Source organism: Diceros bicornis, chromosome 2 (genome assembly GCF_020826845.1).
Source record: "Diceros bicornis minor isolate mBicDic1 chromosome 2, mDicBic1.mat.cur, whole genome shotgun sequence".
NCBI lineage: Eukaryota > Metazoa > Chordata > Mammalia > Perissodactyla > Rhinocerotidae > Diceros > Diceros bicornis.
The window spans coordinates 22,970,746-22,996,787 of NC_080741.1; positions in this window are offsets into that span (position 1 = coordinate 22,970,746).

Here is a 26,042-nt window from a genome sequence, read left to right on the forward strand (position 1 = left end):
CCCTTCAAAATTATTCTTTCTAATCGTTGATCATACATAGAAATGCGCTTGACTTTTACATATGGATTTTGTATCCAGAAAACTTGCTCAGATCTTTAATTAACTCTAATATCTTTGTGTAGATTCTCTGAAGTTGACATGTAGATATCATATCAATTGTGAATAATTACTGTTTTGTTTTAAATCATATCTTACTTTTATTCTTTAATTTTTTTTGTGTTAGCTATGACCTTCAGTACAAGGTTGAATAGAAGAGTTGATGGCAGATACTCTGGTTTTTTTCCTCTTGAACTTAAAAGGAATGCTTTCAACATTTGACCATTAAGTATAATGTTTGCTGTAGGTTTTTGGTAGATAACCGTTTTATATGTTAAGAAAGCTTCTTTGAATTACTAGTTTGTTAAGAATGTTTATCAGAAATGTATGTTGAGGGGCGGAGTCAAGATGGCGGCGTAAGCAGACTCGGAACTCACGTCCTTCCGTGGACACAGCCAATTTACAACTACTCGTGGAAAAATTACCCCTGAGACAGAACTGAAAACCGGATGAGAGGAACTCCTGCAACAACAGACAATCCTAACTGAGGTGGAAGAGGCAGAGACTCCCTTCTGGAGAGGAAAAACGCCGCCTTCACAAGCCGCCAGCTTCACGGCCGCCGGGAGCAGCCCACAGGTACGGAGCCCTCCCGGGAGGCGCGGGGCCCTGAGCCGGGGAGCACCCCCGCTGTGGGCATTTTGTGGACCCAGCACAATCGAGACCAGCCGCATAGTATCTGACTGTGCCTGCTACTAAAACACTGGGGAGAACCCCCAGAAAACCCGGTTCACAAAGAAACTAAAACTGGCTCTTAAAGGGCCCGCGTGCAAACTCACCCATTTCAGGAAGCATCCTAAAATCCCCAGAAAGAAAGGTGTACAGTGCTTTGGTGACAAGAGACTCACCTAATAGGCCCTGAGTGCATCTCGGTGAGAGGTGAGACCTCTCCAGGGACTGGGACATTGGCGGTGGCCATTGTTGTGGCCTGGTGTGGGCGTGCTGACACAGACACCATTGGAGTTCTCCCTGAGGCCTGCTAGCCCAGGGTCTGCCCCACCCACTAGAGCACCGATTTAATCCAGCTCAGCCAGGGCAGGCAGCCCACCCTAGAGACTGGCCCCACCCAACAACAAGCCCTCAGGCAACTTGTGGGCCTGCATAGATTGGTGACTGGATTCTCTGCAGCCTGGCAACTGAGCCGACTTGAGCGGGGCAGGGTGTGCATAAGGAGCCGGTGGAGAGTGTGGGGCAGTGGCAGAGTGTGTGGGGCTCCTGCCGTGGAGAGACTGGGTCCGCTTGGGGAGGTCGGGGCGCTCACACGGGGCAGGACTGTGTTGACTGTGTGTGTGGACCTGTGGGCGGCAGGGCTTCTCAGCCGCAGAAGACTTGTGCTTCTCAAAGACCCACATAGGAGGTTTGCTCCACCTTCCAAAACCTGAAACAATTGGGTGCTCCTGTGCCTGAGGCCAGCCCCACCCAGCTGCAATCCTCAGAGAGCTGACAAGAGACCTAATAGGCTAGAGGCTTACAACAATTGTAAGGCCCTGAGCCTAACAACCTGCCACGGTGGGGGCCTACTCACTTAAAAGAAATACTGCAACACAAATGTGGTATTAGAACTTGCAGCCAACTGTGCTGGGGCTCCCCACACCTGATAAAGAGACTGAAGGGCCCACAGCAACTACAAGCAGCTGAGCATTACAACAGCTGGCCAGGAGCATAACTCAGCCTCCCTGGGTGCCTACAGGGAGAGCAAACAGGCCACAGCAGAAGGATACACGTAGCCCACATAGGGGTCACCCCTGGAACATTGAGAACTGAGGGAAGCACACTGGAAGCCTCCTAAGCCATCACTTACATAAGGTCACCTATCCAAGAGCAGGAGACATAGCTGACCTACCTAATACGTAGACACAAGCACAGGGAAAGAGGCAAAATGAAGAGGCAAAAGACTACATTCCAAGTAAGGGAACAGGACAAAACCCCAGAAAAGGAACTAAGTGAAACAGAAATGAGCAACCTACCTGACAGAGAGTTCAAACTAAGAGTGTTAAGGATGCTCACTGATCTGGGGAGAAGAATAGATGAACTCAGTGAGAATGTCAAGAAAGAAATGGAAGATATAAACAAGAACCAATCAGAAATGAAGAATACAATACTGCAAATGAAAAATTCATTAGAGGGACTCAAAAGCAGAGTAGAGGATACAGAAGAACGGATCTGTGAGCTGGACGAAAGACTAGAAGAAATTACCCGAGGTGAACAGGTAAAAGAGAAAAGAATTAAAAAGGCTGAGGACAGTCTAAGGGACCTCTGGGACAACATCAAGTGCACTAACATCCGTGTTATAGGTGTCCCGGAAGGAGAAGAGCGAGACAAGGGGGCAGAGAATCTATTTCAAGAAATAATAGATGAAAACTTCCCTAACCTAAGGAAGGAAACAGACATCCAGGTACAGGAAGCACAGAGAGCCCCAAACAAGATAAACCCAAAGAGGCCCACACCAAGACACATCATAATCAAAATGTCCAGAATTAAAGATAAAGAGAGAATCCTAAAAGCCGCAAGAGAAAGTCAAGTTACATACAAAGGAAACCCCATAAGGCTATCAGCTATCTCAGCAGAAACCTTACAGGCTAGAAGAGAATGCACGATATATTTAAAGTGCTAAAAGGAAAAAACTTACAGCCAAGAATACTCTACCCAGCAAGGTTATCATTCAAAATGGAAGGAGAGATCAAAATTTTCCCAGATAAGCAAAAATTAAAGGAGTTTGTCACCAAGAAACCAGTGCTACAAGAAATGTTAAAGGGACTGATTTAAGGGGAAAAGAAAAGACCACAAATAGGAAAAATTATCTATTTCCATAACTAGAATGTAATGGATACAAATGCACAACAAAGAGGTTAGATATGATATCAAAAACATGAGGGAGGAGGGGAGTTAAAGAGTACAGCTTTCAGACAGAGGTCAAACTAAAGTGACCATCAATTCTGTATAGAAGAAGAAAGGAGCAGAGAAGGACTACTAAAACACTGAGAAAAAAAAAAAAGTTAAAAAATGGCAGTAAGTACATACTTATCAATAGCTACTTTAAACGTCAATGGACTAAATGCTCCAATTAAAAGGCATAGGGTGGCTGACTGGATAAAAAAACAAGACCCATATATATGCTGCATACAAGAGACACACTTCAGACCTAAAGACACTCACAAACTGAAAGTGAAGGGATGGAAAAAGATACTCCACGCAAATGGCAATGAAAAGAAAGCTGGGGTAGCAGTACTCATATCAGACAAAATAGACTTTAAAACAAAAACTGTAAAAAGAGACAAGGGCATTACATAATGATCAAGGGAACAATCCAACAAGAGGATATAACACTTGTAAATATCTACGCACCCAATGTAGGTGCACCTAAATATATAAAGCAATTATTAACAGACATAAAAACAGAAATAGACAGTAACACAATAATAGTAGGGGACTTTAACACTCCACTTACACCAACAGATAGATCATCCAAACAGGAGATCAATAAGGAAACACTGGCCTTAAACGACACACTACAACAGATGGACCTAGTAGATATATACAGAGCATTCCATCCAAAAACCGAAGAATACACGTTCTTTTCAAAGGCACATGGAACATTCTCCAGGATTGACCACATATTAGGCCACAAAACAAGTCTCCATAAATTTAAGAAGATTGAAATAATACCAAGCATCTTTTCTGACCACAACGGTATGAAACTAGAAATCAACTATAGGAAGAAAATCAGAAAAGCCACAAATACGTGGAGATTAAACAAAATGCTACTGAACAATGACTGGGTTAACGAAGAAATCAAAGAAGAAATCAAAAAATACCTGGAGACAAATGAAAATGAAAATACAACATGCCAGAATTTATGGGATACAGCAAAAGCAGTTCTAAGAGGGAAGTTTATAGCGATACAGGCCTATCTCAACAAACAAGAAAAATCTCAAATAAACAATCTAACAATGCACCTGAAGGAACTGGAAAAAGAAGAACAAACAAAGCCCCAAATCAGTAGAAGAAGGGAAATAATAAAACTAGAGCAGAAATAAATGAAATAGAGACCAAAAAAACAATAGAAAAAATTAATAAAACCAAGAGCTGGTTCTTTGAAAAGATCAACAAAATTGACAAACCTTTAGCTAGACTCACCAAGAAAAAAAGAGAGAAGGCACAAATAAGTAAAATCAGAAATGAAAGAGGAGAGGTTACAACAGACACCTCAGAAATACAAAAGATTATAAGAGAATACTATGAAAAGCTATATGCCAACCAATTCGACAACCTGGAAGAAATGGATAAATTCTTAGAATCATACAACCTTCCAAAACTGGATCAAGAAGAAGTAGAGAATTTGGATAGACCAATCACCAATAAGGAGATCGAAACAGTAATCACAAACCTCCCCAAAAATAAAAGTCCAGGACCAGACGGCTTCCCTGGTGAATTCTACCAAACATTCAAAGAAGAGTTAATACCTATCCTTCTCAAACTCTTCCAAAAAATTGAGGAGGGGGGAAAGCTCCCTAACTCATTCTACAAAGCTGACATTACCCTGATACCAAAACCAGACAAGGACAACACAAAAAAAGAAAATTACAGGCCAATATCACTGATGAACATCGATGCAAAAATCCTCAATAAAATACTAGCAAATCGCATACACCAATACGTTAAAAAGATTATACACCATGATCAAGTGGGATTTATTCCAGGGATGCAGGGATGGTTTAACATTCGCAAATCAATCAACGTAATACACCACATTAATAAAATGAAGAATAAAAATCACATGATCATCTCAATAGATGCAGAGAAAGCATTTGACAAGATACAGCATCCATTTATGATAAAAACTCTGAATAAAATGGGTATAGAAGGAAAGTACCTCAACATAATAAAGACCTTATATGAGAAACCCACAGCTAATATCATCCTCAATGGTGAAAAACTGAAAGCCATCTCTCTAAGAACAGGAAGCAGACAAGGATGCCCACTGTCACCACTCCTATTTAACATAGTACTGGAAGTCCTAGCCAGAGCAATCAGGCAAGAGAAAGAAATAAAAGGGATCCAAATTGGAAAGGAAGAAGTGAAACTGTCACTATTTGCAGATGACATGATTTTATATATAGAAAACCCTAAAGAATCCACCAGAAAACTTTTAGAAGTAATAAACGAATATGGTAAAGTTGCAGGATACAAAAGCAACATACAAAAATCAGTTGCATTTCTGTATACTAACAACGAAGTAGCAGAAAGAGAAATTAAGAATACCATCCCATTTACAATTGCAACAAAAAGAATAAAATACCTAGGAATAAACTTAACCAAAGAGGTGAAAGAGCTGTACACCGAAAACTATAAAACATTGCTGAAAGAAATTGAAGAAGACACAAAGAAGTGGAAAGATATTCCGTGCTCTTGGATTGGAAGAATTAACATAGTTAAGATGTCCATACTTCCTAAAGCTATCTATAGATTCAATGCAATCCCTATCAAAGTTCCAACAACATTTTTCACAGAAATACAACAAAGAATCCTAAAATTTATATGGAACAACAAAAGACCCCAAATAGCTAAAGGAATCCTGAGAAAAAACAACAAAGCTGGAGGTATCACACTCCCTGATTTCAAAATATACTACAAAGCTATAGTAACCAAAACAGCATGGTACTGGCACAAAAACAGACACACAGATCAGTGGAATAGAATCGAAAGCCCAGAAATAAACCCACGCATCTATGGACAGCTAATCTTTGACAAAGGAGCCAAGAACATACAATGGGGAAAAGAAAGTCTCTTCAACAAATGGTGTTGGGAAAACTGGATAGCCATATGCAAAAAAATGAAAGTAGACCCTTACCTTACACCATACACAAAAATTAACTCCAAATGGATTAAAGACTTGAATGTAAGACCTGAAACTGTGAAACTTCTAGAAGAAAACATAGGCAGTACGCTCTTCGACATCAGTCTTAGCAACATCTTCTCAAACACCACGTCGGACCGGGCAAGAGAAACAATAGAAAAAATAAACAAATGGGACTACATCAAACTAAAAATCTTCTGCACAGCAAAGGAAACCATCGACAAAACGAAAAGACAACCTAACAATTGGGAGAAGATATTTGCAAACCATACTTCTGATAAGGGCTTAATCTCCAAAATATATAAAGAACTCATGCATCTTACCAACAAAAAAACTACCAACCCAATTAAAAAATGGGCAAAAGACCTGAACAGACATTTCTCCAAAGAAGATATACAGATGACCAACAGACACATGAAAAGATGTTCAAAATCACTAACTATCAGGGAAATGCAAATCAAAACTACAATGAGATATCACCTGACGCCCGTCAGAATGGCTATAATTAACAAGACAGGAAACATGTGTTGGAGAGGATGTGGAGAGAAGGGAACTCTCATACACTGCTGGTGGGAGTGCAAACTGGTGCAGCCACTATGGAAAACAGTATGGAGATTCCTCAAAAAATCAAGGGTAGAACTACCATATGATCCAGCTATCCCACTGCTGGGTATTTATCCAAAGAACTTGAAAACACCAATTTGTAAAGGTACATGCACCCATGTGTTCATTGCAGCGTTATTCACAATAGCCAAGACTTGGAAGCAACCTAAGTGCCCATCAAGGGACGAATGGATAAAGAAGCTGTGGTATATATACACAATGGAATACTACTCAGCCATAAGAAACGATGAAATCCAGCCATTTGTGACATCATGGATGGACATTGAGGGTATAATGCAAAGTGAAATGAGTCAGAGGGAGAAGGTCAAATACTGTATGATTTCCTTCATTAAGTAGTAGATAATAACAACAATAAACAAACACATAGGGACAGAGATTGGATTGGTGGTTACCAGAGGGGAAGGGGGGAGGGAGGAGGGTGAAAGGGATAATTCGGTACATGTGTGTGGTGATGGGTTGTAATTAGTATTTTGGTGGTGAACATGATGTAATCTATGCATAAATAGAAGTACAATGATGTACACCTGAAATTTTTACAATGTTATAAACCAATGTTACTGCAATAAACAAAAAATTTAAAAAAAAATATGGATTAAAAAAAAAATGTATGTTGAATTCTGGAAAATATTTTTCCTGTATCTATTAAGATGATTGTATGATATTTCTCCTTTAAACTAAGATTGTGGTTAATTGTATCAATTGATTTTCTAATGTTAAAGCAACCTCTCATTCCTATGATAAACCTAATGTGGCCATATGTTAGTATCTTTTTTATCTGTTTCTGGATTTGGTTTGCTAATATATTTTTAAGGATTTTTGTATTTATATCTAAAGTTGACTTCCAGTTTTTGTCTCTGATATTATCTTTGTCAGTTTTTACTCTGAAGGTTATGCTAGCCTCATCAAATTAGTTGAGAAATGTTCTCTCTTTCTCTGTACTCTGGGATATTTTGCATAGGATTAAAATTTTTGTTCTTGAATTTTTGCTAGAAATCACTGATAAAACCATACAGGCCATGTGTTTTGTGGGATTTTAAACTTTTGATTCAGTTTATTTCATAGTTTCACAATTATTCAAGTTCTCTGTTTTTTTCTTTAGTCAGTTTTGTTGATTTCTATTTTTCTAATTAAGTTTTCCAATATATTGGCACTTTTTTTTCATAATATCCTCTTATTTTATTTTGATATCAAAAATATTTGAAGTTATGCCTTCATTTTCATTCCTTGTGTTTGTCTTCTCTTTTCTCTTTCTTCATGCATGGATCTGGCCAGTTTTTATCTCATTGATTATTTTGATTATATTTTTGATTATATCTTCACCAATGCATAAAATTATGTAACTACTACCACAATCAAGATATGGAATATTTTTATCACTGTAAAAAATTTCTTCCTGCTGTAGCCTCTTCATGCTGAGAGTTTGAGTCAAACCCTCCCCAACCTCTAACCCCTGGTTTACTACTGATCTGTTCTCCCTCCCTATAGTTTTAGCTGTCCTGAATGCCATTTAGTTTAAATCATACAGTGTATAGCCTTTTAAATTTGGCTTCTTTCACTTAACATATTTTACTCTTAATTTTATTCCATCTTAATTCTTCTTGATGTCCGAAGCAGCACTTGTGTTTAGAAGCAGAAATTATTACAGAAGAAATAAAAGAACAATTAGTAACTTCCTGCTCTATTCTCCCAAGGACAATTTCCTTAATATTGCCTATATTTCTACCTAATTTCTTGATCCACTTTTTATCAATTTCTAAATTTAAATTTCCAAATCATAAAAACAACATGTGCGGGGCCGGCCCGGTGGCATAGCAGTTAAGTGCGTGTGCTCCGCTCCGGAGGTCTGGGGTTCGCAGGTTCGGATCCTGGGCGCACACCGACGTACCACTTGTCAAGCCATGCTGTGGCGGTGTCCCATATAAAGTAGAGGAAGATGGGCACAGATGTTAGCCCAGGGCCAATCTTCCTCAGCAAAAAGAGAAGAATTGGCATTGGATGTTAGCTCAGGGCTGATCTTCCTCACAAAAAAATAAAGCAATATGTGCTCATGATGACAATTTAAACAGTATTGAAGGATTATAAGAAACTGTCAGTTTCTTGAGTGTTTCTAAGGACATTTTATGTGCATATGCATATATTCTTTTCTTCACACATAGTATCATAATATACAGACTCCTCTGCTCCTTATGTGTTAACTGGCAGAGACTGCTGGCTATTACCAATGTCTATTTTCTACTTCTTCTTTTGTAATAAAGCCTCATACTCTTAGCTAAGTATTTGGCTGCCCAGAATAAAGACTACATCTCTTATTGCCATTGCAAGGACACTTGGACCTATGGCTAAATTCTGGCCAATGAGATGTAAGCACAAGTACTATGTGGCATTTCTGATATTGTCCCTTAAAAGACAGCCGGTAAGCACTCTTTTCCCCTTCTTTCTCTTTTGTCCTAATGCCTAGTATGTAGAGGTGGTGTCTGAAGCTCTAGCCCCTATTTTGGACCGTGAGGACAAGGGCCACATCATAGGGATGATAGAGCACTGACCTGGGAGAATCCTATGTCCCTGATGGCTTCATGGAGCAGAGCTGCAAGACTAGCTTAAACGCCTACCTCCAGACTTTTACACAAGAGAGAAGTAACCCATCATCAAACAGAATTACAGAATCCAAATTTTTAAGTGTTGATATTGTCAAGTTTTTCTCATTTTGTTTTTTTTTCTCATAAAAGTTTGCGCCATAGTGTTTGAAAGTGCCAGTTTCCATATTATCTTAAGATGTTTTCAAATATTAAGATGAAAATCTTAAGATGAAGAATACCTATAGAGACTGTTGGCTTATTGTGCTAAATTTATCAATTTAGTACAAAGGGGAGACTTTACTATTACTGGGACTGGAAGACACCCCCAAAGCTCATAAACGGGCTTGTTGGCTGTCAGGTGGAAAACTGCAGTTGGCCCCCGTTACTCACGGAGGATGCGTTCCAAGACCCACAACAGATGCCTGAAACCACGCATAGTACCAATTTCTATATATGCTGTGCTTTTCCCTGTACATACATACCTATGATAAAGTGTAATTTATAAATTAGGCACAGTAAGGGATTTACAACAACAACTAATTGTAAAACAGAACATCATAACAATATACTGTAATAAAAGTTATGTGAATATGCTCTCTCTCTCTCTCTCAAAATATCTTATTGTACTGTACTCACCCTTCTTCTTCTTGTGATGATGTGAGATTATACAATGCCTATGTGATGAGATGAAATGAGGTGAATGACATAGGCTTTGTGATGTAGCATTATTTTTGGACCACGGTTGCCTACAGGTAAGTGAAACCGTGGAAAGGGAAACCGTGGATAAGGGGGCCTACTGTATATCTTGGTTTTTACAAAGAAAATACCCTTGGAGACCATCTGCTAACACTCCTCACTTCCAATTTACAGTTGAAGATGCTGTCTCCCACAAAGCTTCATATAGCCTGACTTAATGGACAGAACACATCTGGATCGCAGTGTAGTTGTGCCCTGATTGCATGACTTGGATAAATCATATCTTCTTCAGCTTCTGTTTCTTTACCTGTAAAAGGAGATAACATTAAAATCTCACAGAGATGTTATAGATACTAAACAAGCTGTCCTATATGATGTGCATCACACAATCCCGGGCACAGAGGTGCTCAAAAATAGATCTTCCTTCCCCTCTACTGCCTGCTCACCCAAGATTCTCCAGCACACTGTCTTCCATGTGCTTCCTCCTGCAGCTGGTGTGTGCTCGTAAATGGTCTTAAAGGATTGTTTGCTGAGGCATTTGGCTCTTGAGCTCTACTTCTAAACATGAGATCAGGTTTCTTCCCTGTAAATCTGCAGCATTAGTTCTTAAATAAGATCTCAGCAACTATGATAAACCCACGATGGGGGACTAGTTTTGGCAATGACAATGATAAAACAGATTTCATCAGCAGGTGTTTGAAGCCCGGTGTTTGGCTGAGTTTTCTTTGTTAATCCCGGGTTTCAAAGGAGGAAATGATTTTTGCCTATTTACTTTGCCTGCGTGGTCTTCTGAGGTCAGCAAAATCCTATTAATTACTGGATTGGACAAACAGTGGCTTTCTCTAAAGCTTCCTGCTGTTCTGAAACTTTGTGTCTTAGAGTATGTATTAGTTTAGATAGTTTCTCAATTGGCATGGAGGCATTTTGAGAGCTTAGGCTATGTGGTCACTTTATAAGTGCACCTAGTCTCCATGTATGATGGTTTTATTGTCTCTGTCAATTGCCCACATCCTTAACATCAGCTTTTCCTTAACTGTCGTCTTTGGTCATCTGCATCTTACAAGTGATCACTTCCTGTATTTCCAAATTATAAGTCCTTTTAGGGTACGCATCAAATTATTTGTGACTTTTACCTCTACCTAAGACAAGTGCTTTGTATATAGTAGGTGCCAAATGATTAAGTGAATGAATAAAAAAATGAATGAAGAAGCAAACAAAAGTTTTGCTCCAGTTTTGTGTCTTATGTTGAATATTTAGATATGTCACAAAAGTTGTAGAAATTTATGGGCTTAAGAGATCATAATCCTATCATGAAAAACCTTTCTTTAAACTCTATCTTTGAGAAATAGTTCAGTATCAATTAATAGTAGGCTCAGCAGAGACTGACAGGAAGTCTAAAATAAGAGTGGCTTGAATAGACGTGCAATTCAGTGTAATTTTCTCACATAGTAGAAGCCCAGAGACAGTGCTCCGTGACTAGTGTGGCCCCTCATGATGACAGGCATTCAGGCTCCTTTCACCTTGTGGCCTTGCTATCCTGTGTGTGGCTTCCACCTTCATGGTCCAAGGAGGCTAATCAAACTCCCGTCATCATATCAGCATTCCCAACCAAGAGAAGAAGGAAGAATATACCCTCTTCTCTAAAGACACTTCCTGGACATTGCTTCTACCTCTTCTGCTTACACCTCATTGGCCAGAACTCAGTCGCATGGCATTCTGGGAAATGCAGTACTTATTTTGGGCAACAGTGTGCCCAACTAGATTCTAGGGTTGTATTGCTAAAGCAAAAAGGCTTGAACAGATATTGAGGGACAAATGGGTGTCTTAGTCACAGTTTCCAATGCTTTTTGGATAAAGTATGAGCTCATCATTATGACCAACAAAGGACTGACTGATCTGGTCACTGCTTAGTCTCTGGCTTCATTCTTGGTTAGTTATTTATACCGTTTCAGTTCTGTTTTCCTACTTACATTTTTTCTAAAGGACCAAGCTCCACCTTGCCTCAGTACCTTTGCACATGCTCTTATCGCTGGGATTTAGGAATCCTAGATTAGGTTTCTCTGTCCCCATGATACTTTCTCATAACATCTTGTACTTCCTCTTTGTAGCACCAACCACAATTGCAATTATAAATTATTTATGTAATTATTTGCTTTGTATTTCTCTCTCCCACTCACCCATAAGTCATATGAGTGCGGGGACTTTGTTTTGTTCATGTCTATATTTCCAGGACCTATCACAGCGTTGGCACAAATCAAGCACTAAATATGTCTTTGCTAAATAAATGAACGAACTTCCGAATGGAACTTTCTCATTTTACAGATGAGGTAATAGTTTACCCAGAGTACTTAAGAAATCCGGATTCTAGTTTCTTTAATCAGTTGGTTAAAATGAAGGTTTCAGCTAATGTTGAAAATCCTTTCTGAAATGTTCTGGTCTAATTTTTCTGGACTTAGTAAGGACAGTGCATCAAACAAAATTGATTCTTCCTTTGACGGTCAGGGTCTTAATCTGCCTGAGGGTCCACATTGACCATCCATCAGCACTGAACAAAACCATAGATACAGAATGAGAAAGAAATTGTGTGGAATCTCTCTGACTCTGGGATACAGCCTGGAAAGTTGCTTTAAACAAATATGCTCAACATTAGCCTGTTTTCTTCTTAATCGCCTCTTTCCCCCAAAACGAGTGTGCTAAAAAAATTCCAGTGATTGTGTTTCCCAGTTGATGGAGAATTTGTTTTATGCAGGAATTGTTTCCCTTGTTTTGAAAGAAAAAATAACTTTTTAAAAAGTGTCAGTCACACAGTTGGGGCTGTGAGTGACAGTCACGTCTGGGTTCAACAATTCTTTTTTTAAAATAGAGGGGGAAAATGGCGTTATTTCTTGTTGTCCTGATCTTTAAATATCAGCTGCTGGAATCATCACGAAGGAGGGAGGCCAGGAAGAAGGAAGACCATCTCTGGGATACCCTGAATTCCGGTGATGACCCTGGAGCTTACAGAATGTCGTGATTTAGGAATTTAAGTTGTTTTGAAAGCTGTGAGTCTCAGTTTTCCTGAGATATGAGACTTTGATGGATTGAGGACACAGAATCTTTACATTTGTCACAGGTTCTTCAAACTACAGTATTTTTTTGGCATTTGTCCAAGATTTTAATTAAATAGAGCATGTCTTGCATCTTTAAAAAAGTTAGAATTTTAAATCTTTTCTTTAATTCCTTGTAAGTAAAAATGGACATTTTCTTTCCAAGCATTTAAAATAACATTACCTGTTATGTATTTCCCAGAGGTCAGAGGCTTTTTCCCTTCTCCCAGCGCCTCACTGCCTGTGTCAATGTTGGCAGCTTTTGCCTTTGAAATATAGGAGAATTAACAAATCACAGAGCTAAAAGTGGGAGATTAAAGGGTGTGGAAGCAAAATGTATGATGGTAACAAACTTTAATTTGAACAGAAGCCAGTTCTATTCCCAAACTGTTCCCAAAATAATTTATCTTCTAGAGAAATTTAGTCACCAAAGTCTAAACACTAACCAGGAGTAAAGGCTAAAATTTTACCCATTTAAAAATGCTGCTTCACAATGTATATCAGCAATTAACACTTCAGATGGGATTGGTGGAGTTTAAAATATACACCTATCTCTTCTAGTTAAGAGAATGCCTGCGGACCTAATTAGTAGCTTTAAGGGAGGTTTGCATTGATGGGGACAACTAGGCTTTCAGGCAAGGTAACTGTCAGTCAATGCATGTTCTGGCTACTTAATATTCAGGATGATATGATCAAGTAGGAATGCAGTCAATCAAATGGGACTTCAGCTGGGGGCAGAGGAGAGGGGTGAGGAGAAGTAGTTCCAGGGCAATGACAGGGTACAGGTAGTGTCATGGCTACAGTGTTTCTGCCCAGTGGGGAAATCTATTTTCAGCTTGGATGCCAATGAGGAAGTGATGCTTCCTGTCACATAGATGTTAAACAGTCCCTCCCTTTGCCTTAGCTAAGTGGCAGATGCTACCCAAATGTAGGCGGAGTGCTCAGAATAGAATAGAGAGTCTTGCACAGTGCTGCCATTCCTGGAAGAGTAGGTAAAGTAGGGAGCCAGCTTTTTTGGTAGGCAGAGCTTATCAAGGGAATTAAAACTTGCCTAACAATACTATGATGAAAGCTCGATTCTGCTTCACACATAGAAATAAGGAAGCAATCAGGGCCAATACTGAGAGGATGGGAGAAAAACATAGCGTGGAGCACACAAAAGAAAACCAGCACACCTTGGAACATAAAGAAGGAGGATGTACGAGTGCCACTCAAAGTGTGGATTGGTGCTGGGTCTGCGGACTGTTGGTTACTGGTCTGCAGTGCGAGAAACACAGAGATTTAGAGAAAGCATTTAGAAAATATTGTAGGAATTTGAACTTGCTGCAACATCCAAGTGTGGTCCTGGATTCTTGTAATTTATCTTGTACCAGAGCTATCTTTTCATTTGGGTTGGAAGCAACAAGAAAATATGAGAGACATACACCCAAGATTACTCAAGGCGTATAAAAAGCCCTGAGGCTCTTGGCTGAATGGGTTGGTATTTAGGAGTGAAACTAAGGACAGGCATGAGCCCAAGGGAGCAGAGGCAGAGTGGAAGAAACAGTGGACTTGTCTCATTGAACAGGGTATAGACCAGTTTGAGTGTTGTCAAATTCATGCAGTAAGTTATGTGTGGTGTGAAAGTTTAGAGTTGTTGTCAATTTTAACGCAAAAGTGTATAAAATCTGGAATTCTCTTGTTCATCATAAGATAATTTAAATTTATTATTTAAACAGTTAAATGGTTAGAACTGGTTCCAGATGAATTACGATGGGACAACAACATTTTTTTAGTAAAATAGTGATTCTCAACATTAATCACCTACATACATACTTCCAATGAAGCGTGTGTACAAGTTCTGTAATTCTTTTCTTTTATCCCTTAATATTTCTCAGATAGCTATCTGAACCATGTGGCCCCACAGGAATGTTTCAGACAAAATGCTGTTGCTTGGAACGGCCACAACTGGATGTGCTAAACCCTTCTGAAATATTTCTTTGGCCATTGAGACCAAGTTCTAGTGGGGTAGGCTACAATAAATCTTCCCAGTCCTCTGCACTTGAAAGGCTTACATTTCTACTGCAATAAATTATAGTTTATAAAAAAAAAACCACTTACATTATCAAAATTTATGGCTTTGTTCATGGATTCTTATAACTTATCTTGTACTAGAGCTATGTTTGTTTGGGTTGAAGGCGACAAGAAAGACATGAAGATATACACCTAGATTACTCATGCCATAAAGAAAGCTATACATCTGTTGAGAGTGGCTCTTGCCTGGATGGTTGATTATTTAGGAGTTAAGCTAGGGACAAGCATGATGGAGCCCAAGGGAGCAGAGGCTGGGTGGAGAAAACACACAGACAGGGGCTGGCCCAGTGGCGTGATGGTTGGGTTCACATGCTCCGCTTCGGGGGTGGTCCCAGGGGTTCGGAGGTTTGGATCCCGGGCATGGACCTACACACTGCTCATCAAGCCATGCTGTGGCGGTGTCCTGCATACAAAAAATAGAGGAAGATGGGCACAGATGTTAGCTCAGGGCTAATCTTCCTCACCAAAAAACTAAACAAAAAGAAAAAAACCCCACACTGACAAAGTCAGAAGATGTAGATTTGAGTCTTGCCTCTGCCTCTTAACCAGCTGCATAATCTTGGGCAAGTTACTTAACTTCTCTGTGCCTTAATTTTCTCATCCATAAAATGGGAAAAATGACCTTTTCTGGGTTCTTGTGCAGTCTAAATGAGAGAGTGTTTGTGAGATGACATTGTAGCTATAAATAATGCGAGAATTAGGGATTGGGGGATAACAGAAAAAACAGTGGCCTAGAACAGGGCCAACATTTTCTGTAAAGGGTCAGATAGTAAACATTTTGGCTTTGTGGGGCGCATACTGTCTCTGTTGCAACTACTCAACTCTGCCATTGTAGTGTGAAAGAAGCCATAGATAATATGTAAACGAATGTCCTAATAAAAGTTTATTTATAAAATTAGGCAGTGGGCTGGGTCAAAATTTATAAAATTAGGCAGGGTCAAAGTTCATTGACCTCTGAACTAGAAGCCTAGAGACTTGAATTCTAGTCCTAGCTCTGTTTTTATCTAGCCAGGTGACCTTGTGTAAGTTATTTTCTTTCTTAGCCTCAGTTTCTCTATCAGCATTGGACTTTCCCAGGTCTCTTCAACTCTCCGACATGTGGAAGAGTGAGGCAGAAGACAAGAACCTTGTGAGAGTGAAAGGATTTTAATGCACAGCATTTTGATTAGAAAAAATCATAGCAGTACATAAGATAAGATGAAATATTAACTGAAGTGTAAGTACAATAAAAGTATGGCTAGGAAGAAGAGAGTTTAAAGCTTAAAAAACAACAAAGAATTGTGTGGCTTCTTTAGTACCCCAGTAGATCATCAGAGTGCCGATGACACAGGATTGACCTCAACCTCCCTGCCATCAGGAAATCCCCCTCAGCCCAAGACCAGATGGTGGTCTGGAACTCAGGAGCCTGACTTCCTCTGTCCCCAAGCCACATGAGCAGAGATTAGGGCCTAAGTGGGAGAGAACCAGTAGCAGATGTTGTTAGTGTCCCTCCTTAACCCCTCACTTACTGTGCCTGCATAAGGGGCAGGCCAGAAATGCAAGGAGTCAACTTCTTCAGGAGCCGCCCTCAACCAATGAGAGATGAGAGTTGGTGGATAAATACCCCTGCTCCCTCTCTTCTTGGGTGAGCCAACTCTGAGATGTTTTCTACACTATCTCCCAGAGATTCACATAGGCTCAAGCCCCAGTTTCCCACACAGTAAACTCATTAACACACCCTTTATTGGCTTCCTTCCCTTGCCTGTCTTACTTCCCCTCTCCCTTACCAGTGCGTCCTGGGATCACCTCTCTAACAAGCTACTAGTATCCAGCTGTTTGTCTTAGGGTCTCCATCTCAGGAAACACAAAAGAAGACAAAGCCACATAGATATACAGTCATTAGGAGACAGCGAAAGGCTTATACAGAGTTGCTTCAGTACTCAGGACCACAAGAAAGTTCTCTTCAGTCTGACCGCCTTGGAGCACAGGGTCTTCTAGAAGAAAATTGGAACTTGCTCACATGTCAAGGAAAGTTTTAGGTGTGCAATAGGTGCTGAGCCCCTTCTCTGTGAAAACACTCTGAGAAAAATATAGTCCTAGCTGATCAGGGGCAATTTGTTTCTTTTAGGACAGCAAAAAGGTTTTTCAGCTAATTGACCTCTTTTTCAGTTCTAATACAAAAACATCTTCCATGGAGTCTTCACCCTTGTTTATGGCTCAAGCTATGGCCTCACAGAATGTTTCTCAGTTTCTGAAACTCTTCTAGTTTTAGCTTGTTTCTGGACTTTTCATCTGCTCTTCTTTCTGCCTGGAATACTCATTCCCATTCATTTTTGGCTGCCACTCACCACTCCACGTCATTTCCTATGGGAAATCTTCCCTAATCCTCCCTAGATCAAGGTAAGTATCTGCTCTTGTCATGTTCCTGCAGCGCCCTGTTCTTCCACCATCACTGCACATATCAAATTGTCTGCTATTGGTTATTTGATTATGAGAGGTCAGGGTCACAACTTATTTATACCTTTATCTCCAGTGCCTGGCACAGGGGCTTGGGTGCTCGATAAATATTTGTTGAATAAATGAACAATATGCTTAATAAGTGGAGGACCCATCCTAGGGCTTCACAGTAGTTTATAAAGCAGTTTTAGGGAGGTTAAGTAGGTATAAAGGTGACCATCGATAAAGGTCCAGATTTCTTTGTACCCCTCACCTAAACATCTCCAAAGGCTCTGGGCCAAAGTTTCTAAGTGCCAGAATAGCAGGCCCACACTTGGGTGGTGGGCTTGCCAGCCTCCACATATCCAAGAGGAATTATTATCCATCCATCCGTCTATCCACCCAGCCAACCATCCAGCCAGCTAGCCAATTAGCCAGCCAGCTAGCCAGCCAGCCAGGCAGCCAGGCAACCAGCCAGCCAGCAATTCCCTCTATCTACTCATTCATCAAAAAATTATTGAGTTCCTGTTCTCTTTCAGGTACCATGTTAATCACTGGGGACATGAACATATCTGATCCTTGCCCTTTAGAAGTTAAAAGTCAGTCCAATTGAACGAATAATTAAAAGCTATTGTAATAAATGGATCAATAGAGTTATTATGAGCTATTTGGAGAACGTAGAGCAGGAGCAGCTGCTTTATGCTGGTTGCCTTTAGCCCCATTCTCCAACAACATATGATTTGTTCACAAATGTGGTTCCAGGAGTCGGAGTTAAATCCCCATGGCTAAATGCTTGGCTGTGGTGTCACCCGCTTCCCACGTGGATTTATTTTTTTCTTCCTTATTTCCTTTCATTTTTATTAGGAGCTTATTCCTTGAGGCTCAGAATCTAATGTGTGACTGAAGGCTAGAGCAGGGTGGATGGAGTAGTGGAAATTTCTCTTGCTACCAACACGAGAGGGATCCAGTTGTGCCTCCCTTAACCCTAGTAGAATAATCCAGTTTCTTGTCTTGACTTTCAGCTACCCACCAATTTCTATTAAGCCTCTTCTTATTGGGCCCACAGAGTGTGCATTATTAATAATACATACATCTGCATAGTGTTTTACACTTTTCTAAGAACTTTACAGAATTTCAGGATTGAAAGGAACATTAAAGGTCATTATCTAGTCCATCCACCCATCTGATATCCAAATTCTTCCTACAGCATATGCTGATGCCCACCCACTGCCTTCTAAGACAGCCTTCTCTACTTCCCTTATCTGGAGCCACTCTTTCCTGCAAGGCAAACCAGGATTTTTGTAAAGCAAATGCCTACTTAAGGCATGCATTGAGTCCCCAGGTTCTCAGATTTGATTCCTGAATCTCTGATCCCATGTGTTCCACACCTTGCTCTTTACTCTCCCAACTTTGCCTATCTCTTGATACCCCTAGCTCCATCCTTCCAGTCCGACCCATCATCCAGACTCCCTCTCCTTTCTTCTTGGATAGGGGAACCACAGTAGAGGTAGGACCCCTCTGTTACAGTTACTTTGGTTGCTATAGCAAATTATCCCAAAATATAGCAGCGTAAAAACACCATTATATACTCACGGATTCTCTGGGTCAGGAATTTAGACAGGGCGTGGGAGAATTGGCTGACCTCTGCTCCATAATGTCTGAGGCCTCAGCTGAAAAGTCTCAAAGGATGGGAGATGGAATCATCTCAAGTTTCACTCACTCACATGTGTGGTGGTTGATGCTGGCTATTGGCTAGGAAGACTTAAACAGCCAGGAAGACGTAAACAGTCGCTAGAACATCTACGTGTGGCCTTTCCATGTGGCCGCTTGGCTTCCTCAGCACATGGTGACTGGGTTCCAAGGGTGATAGTACCAGCAGAGAGAGAGAGCCAGGCAGAAGATGTATACTTTTTATGACCTGTCCTCAAAAGTCACATAGGATTTTTTTCTCTACTGATCAAGATAGTTACAAAGATCTGCCTGCATTCAAGGGGGGAGAATATAGGTTCCCATCCCTGGATGGAGGAGTGGCAACATCACATTGTAAAAACATATATATTCTTATATAGGATGGGATGGGATATTGGCGTGGGGTGGGATGGGATACATATTGGCATGACTGAAAAGACAATATGCCACATACTCCTAGTGTCTAATGGCTCTCCTTCTACACCCTGCTACATGGGAAGTCCTACGACATGGATACCATCATGGACACAGTTCTGTAGTAGTCAATATTCCTTCATCATAAATAAAATCTATTTCCCTGGGGTTTTTACACTTTGGCCTTAATTCTCTGTATTTGGGGCTACACAGAACTGGTCTATTACTTCTAGTGCATTTAAGGAAATCTATCTAGTACTCCAGGGGTTTTTGGTCCCTTAGGCTAACCATTCCAAATTTTGGGTTCTCATTCCATCTTGTACATTCTTCTCTGAACAGGCTTTAGTTGTTTTTTAATCCTTTTAAAGTGTTGGGATTCCAACTGAATGAATACATGCTCCAGATGTGGTTCCTCCATTTCATTAGAAAAGGATGAGTATCCCTCTTGATCTAGACCTGGACTCCCTTTAATCAGCCCAAGGCTTCTTTGGCTTTTATTTTTGGTAGTCACATGATACTGTTGATTTATACCCAGCCTGTATAGTCAACTAAACTCACAAATAATTTCATATATGTTGCTACTAATCCCTGTTCCTCATTCTGTACTTGACTTGGGTTTTTTTAGGCCAGAGATCAAAAATTTTAATTTTCTCTAAGCTTCATCTCATTAAATTTATCCCATCATTTCAGCCTATTAAATCTTTTAAGATATTGAACATTATCTGGTGTATTAGCTCTCCCTCCAAAGCTACCTAAAAATTCTGTTATGCCATCAAGGCTCACATCCAAGTCATTGATAAAAATGTTGAGTAAACATATGATTTTTCATTTGATGTGTACATTGACCCTCAGAAAATTAGGCAAAATCATCCCTGCTTCTGAGATGAGGGAAGTAGGACTCAGACAGATCCAGGGATATACTCAAAGTCACATTACTATTACAGTCATGTGTTGCTTAACAATGGGGACACATTCTGAGAAATGTGTCATCAGGCGATTTCGTTATTGTGTGAACATCATAGAGTGTACTTACACAAACCTAGATGGTATAGTCTACTACATATCTAGGCTATGTGGTACCAATCTTATGGGACTGCCATTATATATGTGGTCCATCATTGACCAAAATGTCATTGTGTAGCATATGACTAGAGATGTGACAAAGGAGGAATTTGAACTTACATTTTCTGCTTTTTCTGCTACATTGAGATATTCATACAGCCCTGGACACTTGGCTAAGGAGGCGTTAGGGGAAGAGCAAACAAAATGTAAGCTATGACTAAATACAATTGGAATGATAAAAATGATGAGCTTTGACAGTGACTTGTGGGAAAGATAGCATGGGATATTTCTTTCTTAATCTCCATTTTCTACCATTGCGCATTTTTTTCTCCTTACTTGAAAATACCTATATTTTTCAAACTCAACTTCAGAAAGCTGTTTCCTGAGCTGTCTCCTTGAACCACAAGCCACGTGGACACAGATCTCCTACAAGAAGATACTAGAATCCAAAGTTGGGAAGAATCTGCTGTATCTGTCAAGGTCCCCATGAATCAAGAATGAGCTGAGTAGGTAGGGTGACCAACTGACTGCATTTACCTGGGATGGTCCCAGTTTTAGCCCTAAAAATCCCAGGAAATCTCTCAGTCTGGGAAAACCAGATGGTTGGCCACCCTATGAGTAGGATAGTGCAACATTCTGTTCTCTAGTCTTCTCTTTAATGCTGCAACAGAGTAAAGATGGCCACAGATTCTTTGACATCCCTTCTATTGAGAAATGGGGTCCATATTCCCTCCCCTTGAACCTGGCAAGCTCTGTGACCATATAGAATACAGGGGCAGTGATGCTGTACCAGTTTCCCAGCTCAGGTCTTAAGACACTGACAGCTTGAACTTCCCCTCGCTTAGCACACTTTCTCTTGGAGCCCTGAGTCACCATGAAAGAAATCCAATTACTCTGACACTACCATGCTAGAGAGGCCACACCTTGGCCCGCCTGTCAACAGTCTCAGCTGGACACAGGCTTCTATCCATCACCATGGCACCAGAATATGAGTGAAGATGTCTTGGGCCCTTCAGACCGGCCAGTGCACCACTGAATACCACCATCGAAATCACCACGTGATCTTAGTTGAGGCCATATTGAATAGGAGAATTGCCCAGCTGAGTCTTATTCAAATTCCTGGCCCACAAAATCATAAGACATAATAATGAAATGATTGTTTCGTTAAGCCACTACATTTTGGGGTAGTTTGTTATCCAGCTAGAGATATCTGAGGTGAATGCCAAAACTGACCTAAATAAACCATACCCAATCTTTTTACTCACCATTATAAACAGTAGCCCATTTCCAAATAAATGTTCTGCATAAGATCTATGTCATCCTTGCCTAACCTTAGCAAGCCTCTTCTGGATGGGCAAATGGTGCAACGTGAGCTGAGATGCTGGCTTTGACTACCTACAGCCATTCTTTTTGCATCTCCTTGGCATGCCATATTGACACACTTCCTTCCCTATGAACTGGCTTATCTCTGTGCCATGTGCTCCAAAGACTCTTTCTTGATGAGATTTACGTCTTTCATTCCAGTTTTTGGCATTTTGTTGGCAATAACAGACTGCACCCCTGTAGGCTACCGTCTCCACCAAGTGAATTCTTATGCAGCCTCACATTCACCTAGAGCAGCAAACACTTGACTGCTCCTTTCCAGTTTGGCTCCATGATTGAAAACCTGATTGATGAAACTGTAGATTCCTGGAGGGCAAGGGCTGTGTTTTACATGTCCTTGGGTCCCAACAGCTTCTCTTTGGATGAATGAATATATTCTCGCCACTCTGGCAGTGCCAGTTAGCTTTGCTTCTGCTCCTTCCCTTGCCTAATCCTTTCACTTAAGCCTTTTTAGTGTCTCCTCACTTCTAGAAAAGATAGGTCTTTAGAAAGAGCAGAGCCTATTGTTGTTAGCAGGGAATTTTAAAATAAAAAAGGGGCAGAAGGATTCTGCATCATTTTGAGATTCCTCAGACCTTAGTTCTCACTGAATAATTTGCTTCTGATTTTCTTTCCACATGAGATCTCTGAAGGTTCTTGGACAATGGGGAAAAGGAAAGTGACACAAATGTTCATTTGTGATGCATTGGGGTGGCAGGAGGATGGTGGGTGTCAGCTATATGGAAAAATGTCCCCTAAAGAATCTCAGAATTTTGGATCTGTAAGGGATTGATGACGAAAAGGAGTGTAAGAACGTGGTGACATTCATGTGTGTGGTGATGGGTTGTAATTAGTATTTGGGTGGTGAACATAATGTAATCTATGCAGAAATAGAAGTATAATGATGTACACCTGAAATTTATACAATATTATAAACCAATGTTACTGCAATAAACAAAAAATTAAAAAAAAAAAAGAACATGGTGACATAGATGGTGATGGAATTAGGACAAGGACTCTAGCCTCTAACCTCCCAGTCAAGTGCCCTTGACACTAAACTATGTTACAATAATGCAGGTTTCTAGGTTGAGATGAGGGGACCACATAGAATTATCTTCCCATTCTCTCTCCAAATCCCATTGAAATTATGGCACAGAAGTCCCAGAGGAAATAAACCCCCAACAGTGTGGAGAGTGGCAACAGGTTTATCATTACATGAGAGTTATTAATGAATATCTGGATGGCAGATGGCGAGTGAGAACACATTGACAGGTAAACATATGGAGGAACCCACCACTGCTAGAATGAAGACTGCAGCTCAGCCTGGAGCCCATCTCCCCCAGGAGCCCCAGGAATGCTGGAAGCCTGGAGTAGCCAGGTAGAGAGTTAGCGTGGGAGGTGGGGTAACAAACTGCAGAGGCAGTGTTAATTGGAAGACTGCCGGTGGCAAAGCTGTGCCAATTTTCGCCCCCTCCCCACTCACATGCATAAATGCTCCCCTCACCCACCCATGGAGCTGCAGGAGAGCTAGCAGCCACAGGTTCATCCCCAGGCCAAACCTGAGCACTGTCAGCTACAGATGTCACAAGAGCTGCCTGGGGAGAGACAGGGCTTCCAAAGTGGAAGACCAGTGTTTTGAGGGGGTTCTCGGTAGTGGCCAGCTCCCATTCTCACATTCTTGCTGTGTCCTCACCTGGCCTTTTCTCTGTGTGCTCACATCTCTGGTGTCTCTTCCTCTTCTTATAAGGACACCAGTCCTAGGTACTGGGGGGTTAAGGCTTCAACATATGAATTTTGGGGAGATACAATTAAGTCCATAACACCCAGTTGTAGGAGCGTGGTTGAACAGACCATGAGATACCCACACAATGGAGTACCATGCAGCTGTAAAAAGAAAAAGCATGAGGAAACTCTCTCTCAACTGAAATGGGGCAATAACCAAGATGTATTCATAACTGATAAAAAGCAAGGTGCAAAATACCACATGTATTATCTAGGAAAAATATATACATGCTTACCTATGCATGTATTCAGTATAATCTTTGAATAGTGCCTGAAAATTGACTATTTTCATATTGGATTACTGACCACTTGTACTCGCAGTCCTTCAACCTTTAGCTCTTCCTAATTAATGAATCAATTAGTTACCATACTTTCTTCAGCTTAGCTGAACTTTGATCTATGGGTATTCTCAAAACTTAGTTAAATTCTAATTAACCAAGATTTTATTGATCTAATGATACTTCTAATTAGTTGTCACTGTCACAAAATCACATGTACTAATATTTTTTGCAGCACTTGGGGATTTAACTTGACAGATAATATTTTTAGGATTTAGGAATGCTTTAGGCTATAAGTAGCAGAAAGCTCTAAGTTGCTTAAACAAATAGAGGTTTATTGTTCTCTGTAACAAATATTGCAGCCGAGGATAATGCTTAATGCAGACAGGCTCATTCTATCTTTCTTTTCTGTCCACTCAGTCATTCTTAGCATGTTGGTTTGTTGCCTCATGGTTGCAAGATGCCTGCTGCAGTTCCAGGCACCACGTCTGCATTTAACTCACAAAAAAAGAGGAGAGAACAGTGACAGCCTATTCTGTCCCTTTTTACCAGGAAAGCAAAAGCCTTCCTGGAATTCTCCAGTGAGCTTTTTCTTACATCTCATTGGCTAGAACTAGTCACATGGCAACCTTTAGCTGCAAAGGATGAGTAGTAAGGAAACAATGTTGTCACTGTTGACTTAAATCAATCAAGATTCATTACTCATGGCTGGACACATTGCCACTCTAACCAAGATGAAGTTTTGTCAGCAAGTAAAGGTAACTAACATTTCTGCCATACTCCTAGAGAAGGGAAAAGTCAGAGATTGTTCTTTTCTCAGTGCAAATCCATCTTTATTTCTCTCTGCCTGTTACCTTCTTTTTTCTGCCATTTTCTAGCTAGCCAGTGAGCCACTTCTAATTCCTCTTAGATCTGTCTTCCCAGTCTGCATTTTTGGGGACTCTGTTCCCAATCAGTCCCGTAATAACTCTGCCCTTCTCATTTAGATCCTCCTATACAGCATCTTCTTATTACACAGGTAACTCTCTCACGTTTCTATAGTAGTGGGGGCAAAAGGAAACCTACACGTAACCAATAAAACATCAAAAAAAAAAAAATGCCCCCTCACAGAACAGAGCGTTGTCAGAGCTGGCGCTAAAATAGAAAGCCTGATTGGAGAATGTTGTCTAAGCTTGGGTTCCCCAGGGGACTCTGGACCAGAAATTGAGTGCAAGTAGTTTATTTGGGAGACGATCCCAGAAAACACTGGTAGGAGAGTGGGAAAGCGGGACAGGGAAGGGAAGGTTCCGATGAAAGCTGCAATATAAAGCCAGTTATCACTCTGGGGGATCAGAGCTTAATCCTGCTGGGGAGCCCCCTAGGGGCAGTGTAGAACATGCACCTCAGAGTTGTCACACCTGAACGGAGAGGGAGCTGGGATATTTATCCGTCAACTTTTGTTGTTGTTGGCTGAGGGCTGCTGCAGGGGCTGGGGCATTAATTCCCTGGCACTTATGGAGTCCTAGGTTTGGGCAGAGTGGGCTCCAACTGCCCAAGTAAGCCCTTGAGTAGTTGGAAATCAGGCAGTTGTGCACTGTAATGGTAATGCCAAGGGTGTATGGGCAGGGCATTGACAGCAGCTGCTACAGGTGTACTGTTTTATACTTCTCAAATCCCATTGCTCATTGGAAATGATAGTAAAACCATGAGGAGCTACTACCAGGAATGGAACAGGGGAAGAACTTGAATAACCTGGAAACAGGATTGTTGAGCATTGTCTGCTACTTTGGGATCTTCAGTTTCATAAGACCTCAAGAGCAGAGAAGGATATTGTCCAATACTCCCCACAGTTAGGACACCAGTCCAGGGAGTGCCTGGCATGAAGATCCACGCATGGAATCAGGTGAGAATTGTGAATCCAGCTAAGGGAAAGAGCACTCATATTTAATCTGCTCTAAATAAACACAACTTTACTTCTGGTGATGCTACAGAAGACAATGGGTGCTGTCTAAAAAGCCAAAAGCTTTGTTCTACCATATATCTGACTTGCTTAAGC